We start from the raw sequence: 10,759 nt of genomic DNA on the forward strand, positions 1-10,759 counted from the left end.
ACCATGTTTTTATAATAATAATAATAACAATAAAAAAAGTTATATGTGTCCTGTTCCTATTTGAGGATTGCACATAGGCTGACAGAGATGACTTCTGCATATCACAGCAGAGGCTTTTGGGGGTTTCTCAGGAAAATTCCTCCCATGCCTCCCAACCCTAGGAGAACTCCAGTGGGTATTGTAGGTCAGGTCTGGATGTTCCTGCACTGCCAAGCCAGTCCTGAGGGATTTGTCCCTGCTGCATCCAAGGTGGAACAGGATCTTTTAACCAGGCCCTTCCTGACCCAGATTGAGCAGCTCCTGCAGACAGCAGCCCCGAGGGAATGAATGGCTGTTTAAAAGAACATCCTTCTTCACCAGGCTGTGCTCAGGAGAGCAAACACACCTCCCCACTTACCTGTGACCCTGCTGAGATTCACATCCAGGGGGGCTGTGGGATGGAGGTTTTTAGACAAAGAGTTGCTCACCAGCTTTTCCTTCACCTTTCTCCAAGGGGCTATGGGAGTTTTGTCCCTCCTGGAACACATGGACTGCTGGGCACAGCTGTGTTGGTGGGAGGAGAACCCACATGGAGAACCAAGGGCAAGGATGGAGGCAGGATTCAAGTTTTCACTCCACATGTGCTGTTCCAGCATCCAGATGTCATGGTGGGAGCTCATCCCAGCTCTGGAAGAGATTTTGGGGGTCTCCAAGGTGCTCCTGATTCCTGCTGTGGGTCCAAATCATCCCTTACCCAGAGATCAGCTTGGGGGTGAGTGTTAAAAGAGACTCTTGTATTGATGATATCAGCTGGACTCTGTGGTTCTGTGGCCTCAGATATTCCAAGATTTCAGGGATTGGGGTACAAGAAGTGTTGGGAAGAGATGGGAAAGAAGGAATAAGCTGCTCATGGATATTCCTCCTGCCAAGCCAGTTGCAAATGGGCCATCTCAGTGTCACACTGTTGATAAAAAGGATTAGAGATTTCCCTTGTTTTAGACATCTACAACCTGGGTGAGTCTTAGTTCATATGGTTGGGGAAAAAACTTGAAATGTAAAATTCAGGCTTTAGAAAATACTCAAAAACTCCAACAGTTGTAGCTAAAAGAAAAGAAAAAAAAAAAGAAAAAAAAAAGAAAGAAAGGAAAGAAGCCCCAAAGGGAATCTGTTATTACAGGGAAGGGAGAAATTGAGAGCAGATGAGCAGAGCAGGGATGTATTGGGTGTTTCCAGGTGTTGGGACTCAGTCTCTGGCAGGCAGGGACTCTGCTGCTGGCTGGGTGGGACAGTCCTACCACACAGACTTTGAGTTCCCTTCATCCTTGAAGCCAAGATCAGCCACTGGGGCCGGGTTCCTGACTTCTCAATCTGACCCACCACATTCTGCAAAAGCCCTGAAGTAATTATTGCAGAGTTAATCATGCTCCTAATCCCCACTCCATGTTCATGGGTCCCTTTAGGTACAACCTTTTCATCACCAGTCTCCCTTCCCAATTTTCTTCCTTACTGCCAAGTGCTCCTATCAATGTTTTTTACACATCCATTTCCCCTCTTTTCCTTTTTCGTTTTACATCTGTGTTTCTGTGGCTTTCATGCTGCCCTTCTCTATTGTTCAGCTCTTTTCATTCCAATCTGGACATTTTCTCCTTCTTCCTGGGATCCTCAACAGGACCTGGAAGGGGTAACAGCAGAGAACCTGCCAAGCTCTGCTGCTGCTTCTGCTGTGCAAGGGAAGAGCTTTGAAGGTGAGAAGCCCTTCAGCTCTGCCCACAATGCACATTCCCACACTGGGAATGAGCACAGCTCCATCCAGACCTCCACCACGGGAGCCACAGATGGTGACCAGTGTTACCTCAAGCCTTGGACAGTTTCTAGTTTCTAATCCATGGAATTGCAGAGTGGTTTTGTTGGAAGGGACCTTACAGCTCATCTCATTTCCATCCCATGCCATGGGCAGGGACACCTTCCACCACCCCAGGTTGCTCCAAGCCCCATCCAACCCAGCCTTGGACACTTCAGGAATGGGACAGCCTCAGCTTTTCTGGGCAATGAGTCTCCCCTTACTCTTTCTCAGCATTTTCTTCCACTCCTGGCTTTTCTGTTTCATCTGGCTCCTCCTGCAAGCTCTGCCTCTCCTCCTTCTCCTCCACCACTTACATCCTGCAATTCCTGGTCTCTAGGACATCAATTTCAATTTATTTGTGTTGCCTGTTTTTTCCTGTGATCTTCAAGCTCCAGCATGCTCCAGAGCAAAGTACAGAGGATCTAGGTGAGGCCAGGAAAGCACCTGCATTATCACAAACACAATTTATTATGTACAGCGGTGTCTCACAGTCACTGCACAGCAGTCACACCTGTCCGTGCTCATTGCAGGGCAGCTGGAGCAGGTGACCTTTAAAGGCTCCTTCCAACTCAATTTATTCCATGATTCTGTAACCCCCAAAAGGCACTTTGCTTGCAAAAATCAGTGGCCAATAGGTCTACAGTGGTATAAATGTGAGAGGCTGCTCCGAAAAAGAGACAAATGTCTGGAGAAGAGTTTCTGGGATGTGAGTGGTGCTCCCTTGCCTGTGTCTGACTCATTCCCTCTGCTCCTGGACATCAGGGGGGACACCCTGGTGGTGCAAAGTCACCCTGGGCACAGTGAGGGTGCCCTGCTGAGGGCTGCATTGCCTCTGACCATGTCCCTACACACGGAGTGAGGATATTTTGTGCTGCTTTGTTTGTGCCTGGGACATGAACCAAGAACCTCTTTAGGATGATAATGGAAGTGGCAGAGTTTATTTAGCCAAGCTGTGAGTATTTTGGGGTATTTCTGTGCTGCCTTATCACCTCGAAAAGAGGCAGACTGCTTAAAATGCTCCATGTTTGGAAAAGCTTGTTTCATCTCTCTTGTCTTATGTTATTGGTGTGGAATATTCCCTTCTTAAGCACACTGCAATAATATTAGATAATTACTTAGCTCATTTTTCTATATGGGTTTTGGTAATTCATAATTGTCTCAGAGCTGAGGAAATGTTTCCTTTAAGAAGGTTAAACAAAGAGTTTATTGACATTAGTGAAGATTGGTTAAAGAAAACATTATTAAATAAAAGGAGCTTTATTTAAACACTAAATTAATCATTTAAAGGCAAATTAGAGGTCGTAACTCCTCCTAAATAAATAATGTTAAACAATAATTAGATATCCATTTTAGATTACAGGCAAGCACTTGGGTTCAGTGGGCTGAAAAACAAGTTTCTTCTCATCTCTTCAAATTTGTTCAATATACATAATTAAAGTGAATTGCTGCCCCGCTTAAATTTTCCATTCCGAGATTAAAAAAAAGATTCCGTTTGTAACTGTGTGTCATATTCGCCATTAGATGATAAAACATCTTTAAAGCTTCACTTTCATGTAAACAGAATAAAAGATGAGAGCATCCAGAGAGATCCCCGGCAGTGGAAATCGATTCTCCTAAGCTACTGGTTACAGTTATCAATCTTATCAAACAGGCCGATGCATGAGTGCCCTCAGCCACTTGGATTTGTATGATCTCCCTTTGCCAGAGTTAACCTTCCCCACGTTCCAGCCTGTGCAAGAGGCACTATCTGGGCTATAATTACCCTCCCTTTCATTAGTGCTCTTACTCATCTCTTAAGTGTGTGATAAAATTAAAGAAATGCTCTTCCCCTCTCGCTTCATCATTTTTCATTCCTTTTTTTTTTTTTTCTCTCATTTTATTTCATTTTTTAATTTTTTTTTTTTTAGTAGGCTCTGAGCAGCCTCATTTGTGCTTTCCCATGAACAGGAGCCAACCTTCCCCCTTCTCATCCTCCTTTCAAAGAGGGATTCGGGACGGGGAGTCGCAAACGCAGCGCCCCACGTCTCACCACTGCTGGGTTTGCATTAAACCTCCTCCAAATGACGATGGCTGGTGAGCTCTGACAGGGACCACACCACCACCACCACCCTCCAGAACCTTCCTTGGGCTCTGCTGGCCCCGCTGCCAGCACAAAAAGCACTGGGAATTTTTGTCAGCCGCGATGCAAGCGTCGAGGAGTTGGATTAATGAAAGCTGACGTTGGCGCTGATAAATAATGACACCACCGAAAGCAACCTCGGCGGTGGATGGCAACATCAAAAAGCCCAGCAGATTTCACTCTCTATTAAGGGATTGTCCTGCAAAGAAGCAGGAATGGTGGTGGGGGGAAAAGCTGGATGCTCTGGCAGGGTTTTACACAAATCTGCCATCCGTGGGTCAGGCTTTTTTGCACTCTGCTCTTGCCTTTTGATTTTCGGCTGATGCTGGTGCTGTGTTAGCGAATATTGCCCTGCTAATTGCCATCCCTAATTGCACCCTCCTCGTTTTCCTTGCCTCCACACCTCTGCCTGGCACCCAGGCTCCTGCTCAGCCCTTCTGCATTGCCATCCCTAAGGTGAACACAACTTTCATCTACATCTAAATTAATATTTCACCCATTCTCTTGCTTCTTCCTTTTCTCTCATTTTAAAATGAAAGTGGCTGATGCTGGAGATGTTTTTAACCCCTGCAAATGTTATCTCACATCTCACACAGATCTTCAGGGTCCGCAGCAGTGGCAGGAATCACAGATTTCCTCTAAATCCATGTTCTAGGAGGAATAACATCGCCAGGAAAAGTTGTTTTGCACAACCCTGCGATCTCTCATTAGCTAGCGAACACAAAGGAACAGAACAAGACTTTTCTGATTATTTTAGTGGTTTTTTTCCCCCCCTTAACTACTGAATTTACACACAAAAAAGAAAGGCACTTTGTATTTAAGGTTAATCAAGTTTCAGTACAATTTTTTACAAACTGGAATCACACTAATCTTTTTTTTCTTGCTCTAATGTGTGGCTGTTGAAATCCTTAGCTGTGATAAATTAAGCTACTTATTAATCTAATTATCGTACATTCATCCTAGAAACTTTCATGTGACTTGAAAAGGCTATTCAACCTTTTCCCTCCCCTCCTAGAAAGGGCTCAACCTTGCACCAATTAAGATCATTCTGAAGTAATGCTTTAAAAAAGCTTTCTTTAATCACCCAGTGGAACATGGGCTGATGGTAAGCAAACTAAAAGCTGTGAGAAAAGTTTACCTTACCTTTCAGTCTGGATATTTTTGAGTTGGAACAGGAAGGTCTAATTGTGGTGTTCCCCTCTTCCTCCTCTTCTCTGCTTTCCTAAATAAATCTATGAAATTATTTAACAAAAAAAAGTTGTGACTGACACCGCTGTTTTTTTTTCTGTGTAGCAAAGGACAAGATGGGAAGATGTGTTTGAACAAAACACGTGAAGTCTAATTCAGTATTGGGTTAACTGGAAGTTTTTGACTCCCAGAGTATATATTAACCACCCAGATTTCATAGATACTGCTTTGTTTTAAAACCTTATCTATCTACAGGAAAACATCCCAATTCCAAAGTATCCCAGGGATTAAGAAAAGGAGAAATAAACCCCAAGTACCGACAAGAAATAGGTTGGAAGTGTCTCCTATCTTAAACATCCATTCATCGCCAAACGGTTTTGTTACTTTTTCTTAATAACCACATAAATGGAGCTATTTTATATTCAAATTAAACTAGGTATTAATTTGAATGCAAAGCAGCTCAGTTTGTGCTGTTTCAATGACAGGTTTACCCCCAGACAGAATTTATGAACAGCCCGATGTGGGGGAAGTCGGCTCCTGCTCCTCACCCCCTCTCCGTGCCTAGCAAACTTGCTAACTGTGAATAGTTTTTGAAGTGAAGATTAAAAGAGTGGAATTATAAAGTATAATTACATTTTATTGAAACTCTAGAAATCAGAAAAAAATTCAGCAGGAAACTTTTAGCGAAACATGATGTGTTGTCATTATCATTAAAAGATAAAAGTTCCATACTGTTTTTATCTGTTTATTTGGAAGAAATCCAGCCTTTGCAGTTACGCAGGAAACAAAAAACTGGAATGCAGGAGTAATTATTAAAACTGTGTGATTTGTTATCTCAGCTACTGTCTTTCCAAATGGTAATGCGATATCAGCAGCTGCAGACGGTCGCTGATTTCCTCTATTAGTAAACAAGTGCTTTGGAGACCTGTGTGAGGCACTTTAAGCCCACTACTCCCCGAAGTGCTGTCAGGCTTAACTACTAATCCATGGTATTTCAGAGCACTGGAAATTCATCTTTATAAAACCTGAACAAAAAAGGGAAAAAGCCTGGAGGGCAGGAGCTCCCTCTGGTGAGACAAATGACATGTTCATTTATTAATGAAACAATAACCCTGGAAAGAGGATCAAAGCACATTCCATCCTCACTTTACAATCCCCAATTTTCTCAGGCCATACCATTTAATTGAGCCATGACAATGGAATACTTAATTGTTGCGTTAAAGTTTGAAGAAGCGACTTCTTCAGAATCAATGTTCATTTCTGGATTATGACAGTATAATGTTGCAGCTTGTAGCTGCTGGAATTTTATTTTCTCTCTTTATTTTATGCAGAGAGAGAGAGAGAGCTGATTTTATTCTTTTACCAAAGGCTCCTTATCCTTCACCATAAGCAGGGGTGAATATACCTGTGCTGGAGGTGAAGCCTGGCTGCTGGGCCAGCACTGAGGTTGTGCCAGGGGGACAAACCTGGGGGTGACTTCAGTGGCAGGAGGAGCAATGCAGGGAGTGCAGCACCTTGGAAAAGTAAAAAAAACAACCAAAACAACAACAAAAAAAAAAAAACCCCAAACAAAAAAACCCCAAAAAACCCAAACAAAAAAACAAGCAAAAAAAAAAAAAAAAAAAAAAAAACCAAACCAAAAAATCAACCCAGATTTTGATTTGAGATGAAAGAAAAAGCAGAAATAGGGAGCTGAAATAGGGCCTCTGTATGTTTGTGTTCCTGTAAGCAGCACAAATATTCCTGAGTTCTCCAAGGGATTCTCGATTCTCTGCTCCTGCATGAGCATTTCCCTGACTCTGGGCTGCAGGCAGGTCCTTGTCCATCCTTATTCCCAGAGCCAGCATTGCTCCAGTACCATCCCTCTCTGACCAGGGTTTTGTGGTCACACCCCAGCCCTGCCTGGGCTTTGCTTTCTCCCAGTACTCCAAACACGAGGATGCCTTGGGAATGCTTAAAGGGATTTTGATTCTCATCCTGATTTCACATAAGGTCCTAGAAGATCTCCAGGTTCCTTCCTGGGAGCTCACATTTTCTGCCACCAAAGTTTTGAGGCAAAAGCAGCATCCTTCTGCTTTTGTGACCAGCTGCTTCTGGGGTTCCCAATGTTTTTAAAGGCCATGAAGAGAATGGAGGCTCAAATTAAAAGCCCCATTTCCTAAAACAGAATTTCTTCTGAAATGAATGTGTGTCATAGCTGTCTCTCTGAGTGTCCTTCCCCTGCCACTTGATTTTATCAAAGCTCTTATTGGTGACTCATTTTATATAATTGACATTTACTGACTTGGCAGTGATTGACTGCATTATTTTCCTTTAACCTGATTTTAACTTAAATGCCATTTTCTGGGTGCCTGCAAAGAAGCAGCTAGAAAGGCTATCAGACATGAGTGTCTGCTACCTTTAAATTAATGTTTTATTAATTCTTCCTAAGACATGTATTATTATAACACACTTGCATGTACATAGAGCCTACTGTATAAGAACCCTGAGACACTTACAAACATTAACTAAGCCTTACAATCTTCTTACTTTGGGTAAACAGGGACAGAGGGAGGTTAAGTCTGTCATTCTGACAGCTCTGTGCAGAGCTGGGCAAGGAGCTGCTCCATCCTGACACCTTGCAGGCTCTGGGGTGCTCACAGTCCCTGCAGGGTGGCTAACACACCCCAAAATGTGGCTAATGCACCCCATGGAATGGCTAGTGCTCCCTATCCCTCCTTTTGTGGTGGCAGTGGTTTGCAGGATTGGGAAAATGGGTCAGGATCTCCAAGGGATCATGGTGATTTGCCTAAATTTACTCATATTTCCCCTCCATCCTTACCTGACTCAAGCAGTCTGGGTATTGGCAAGAAGAAAGCAAGCCCTGGTTGCTCAGCAGAAGTATAAATCATCGTTAAAATTATTTCAGAGGGGGTAATAGAGAAAGACAGGGCTGTTGGGAAATCCACCTAAGCAACAGGTCAGCCCTGGGGAGTGTAAGTGTGTCCTAAAGACACTGAAATCTCTGTAAGATTTAATAGAAAATATGGCTCATCCCATTTTCCTGTTGTAAACATGAATTGTTGAACTAGAAATGGGGTGGGGACCCTTTGGGACTTGATCATCATAGGATTCATAATTCTCTTAAAAGAAATGCATCCCACTGTAGGGTGTAGCACAGGGAATCCCTCCATGCAGGTCAGGTGACAGAGTCTGAGTACATGAATTGTGTAGCAAGGCCCAAAAGAACTGGGTTTTTAATATTTTTTTTATTCCTTGGAGTATTAAGAAATTTGTCTAAAAATTCCCTGCCTTCTGCAGGGCACTGTGTAACAGGCACTGGGTTATTCCCAGTGTGCCTGGGTGCTGTGGTCCTTTTGTTGCTCTTTATTTCCTCTTTATTGCTCTTGTCCTGCTCGTGCTGCAGCAGGGTTTAGCTGACCCATCCCTCCTGGGGGAGTATCAGGATACCCCAAATACTCCCAGCGATGGGAGTGAGATCACAAGGACCAAAGGCAAAGAAATCACCCTGGATCCCTCTGCATGGACCATGCAGGGCTGGTCCTGAGTCCTCCCATGTGAACTTTTGTGCTCCTGCCATGTCTCCTTGTACACACCCTTCCATGCCTGCTCCTCCAGCAGGACTTCAGCTTTTCCTCAAAATCAAGATGAAAGAGCAGCTTTGTAGATAAACATTTAAAGGAATGGGTTCTCCTGTCCCTTTTTGGGCAGGTGGGTGGCACGGGAGCGAGGGGTTTGGAGAGGAGGACGGAGCCTGAGCAGCAGCACGAGCTAAGTCCTTCCGTCCCAGCTTGTGGAGGTGAACCTGCTCCTTGTGCCCTGCCCCTTACCTATTGAGTCCCTGGAAATCCGATTACAGATCCAGGCCAGCCGGACGTGCAGCCAAGCAATTACATTGTTTTTCCTCCACTGCAGCTCGCCGGGTCCTGCGGGCTGAGGTTTACGGGAAAACGGAATTTTAAGACAAAAAAAAAAAAAAGAGAAGCTCTTGATGATATTGGTATTACAGAGACAGCTTACAGTGCTGGATATTACTGCTCTGCTCAGGAGTGATTAAGGGTTCCAGTTGAGACTGGATGGTTTATTATGTTTTATTGAAGTGTGGGAAGAGCTGGGAAATGAGGGGAATGGGAAGAGGCAGAGTGGAGTTGTGGTGATGTTACAGCTGGGGAGCTGGGGTGTGGGATGAGCAAATCCCTGGTCCTACAAGGCTGGAGTTCTGCCCATGTGTTCATGCCCAGCCCAGCCCATTCTGTGATATGATATATATGATATATGATCGATTTGATATGATATATGATATATATGATGATATATGATATGGCCATCCTTGGCAATGACACAAAAGTTCAGCCAAGGTCATAGCACAGACACCCAGGCTCCACCCAGAGCGTTCCCATCCTCCCTAGGCCGGACCCCTGAGCTTTCCCAGCCTGGAATGGGTTTTAATGCTGTGCCCATTTGGGATTTTGGACATCTGGCTTGGGAGCAGGGCATGGCAAAGGCATAACTTCCCATCAGGGAGCAGGAGAGCTTTTGGAACTGCAGAGGAAATGTTTTCTAGCACAAGTTTAAGATAATAAACTCAACTGAGTGAGCAGACACCGGGAAGAAATATTTAATTATCCTTCTCACCATTATGAGGAACTTCTGCCACTCTTCAGGTTATTATACAGTAAATAACCAGTTTTCTAAAGGACAGAGCTGTTTTAATTATATGACAATGAATGCATAATTATTATGTTTGTTAGGAATGAATCACAAGACAACAGACTTGATATTGCTGCTCTAGTTAGTGCATCTTAATTACTTTTTCATTTATTTTGCATATAAAAGCTATTTGCTAATTGTCTTTGCTGTAAATATGCAAAATATAATTAGTCATTCATAATTCTTTATGTGTTATCTAACTGTACATTTGTTACTGAGGAATGTATATTAAAGTTTGCATATTTAATGGGCTTTTGTGGCATAGAATATTTTCGTACAAAGTTTTTGGGAAATATTAGAGACATCACTTAAACCTTCTTTTAACCCCTTTTCCTATGCAAACTAATGTTTCCCAGAAAGACTAGATATTGATAAATTAAACCTCCTGGAAATCCATTTCTGTTTTCTGAGCATACAATATAAATCCAGTGCAGATGATCAGAACTGCCTCTTGGTCTCAAACTGAAACCAGAGAGATTAGGGCCTGTTAAAAGTGCTGCAAGTTGGTCTCTGCAGTGAATTTAAACTGTAAGTACAGAATTACAGATGCATTTGAATCCTCTGGCAAGATCAAGTGCATTCATCTTGCTGTAGGTGAGTTACTGTGATAGTTAGGGCTGTGGTGCTGAAGAATCTGGTGGCAATATTTGGTTTAGATGCTGTTGATCAGAGCAAGAGGTCACTATTCCTGCTTATTGTAAGGCTATTGAGCTTCAGTCAAATAATAAAACATACCAGACTTGAAATCTTAATTTTGCTCTCTAGTTTTGGCACTTGTTGGATCTCTCTTTAGTCAGGTTGGAAAACCACATAAATTCTTCAGCTTTTCTTTTCCTAAGGCTTAGCGGGCTCCATGTGTAATTAGCCCTCTGCAAGGCCCGCTGTTCCCAGGGAAAGTTTTACCTTGTGATGAGATTCAT

At 43.2% G+C, this 10,759-nt stretch overlaps 1 long non-coding RNA gene across 1 annotated transcript in view; it reads left to right on the plus strand.

Moving 5' to 3' along the window:
• The first annotated feature begins 500 nt into the window (after positions 1-500).
• Positions 501-10,759, plus strand: part of LOC116997167 — a 26,179-nt gene continuing 15,920 nt past the window's right edge. The window contains exon 1 of the long non-coding RNA XR_004418112.1: positions 501-751. This is a non-coding gene — a long non-coding RNA (uncharacterized LOC116997167). The remainder of the gene's footprint in view (positions 752-10,759) is intronic.

The sequence above is a fragment of the Catharus ustulatus genome, chromosome 6, assembly GCF_009819885.2.
Source record: "Catharus ustulatus isolate bCatUst1 chromosome 6, bCatUst1.pri.v2, whole genome shotgun sequence".
NCBI classification, from domain to species: domain Eukaryota; kingdom Metazoa; phylum Chordata; class Aves; order Passeriformes; family Turdidae; genus Catharus; species Catharus ustulatus.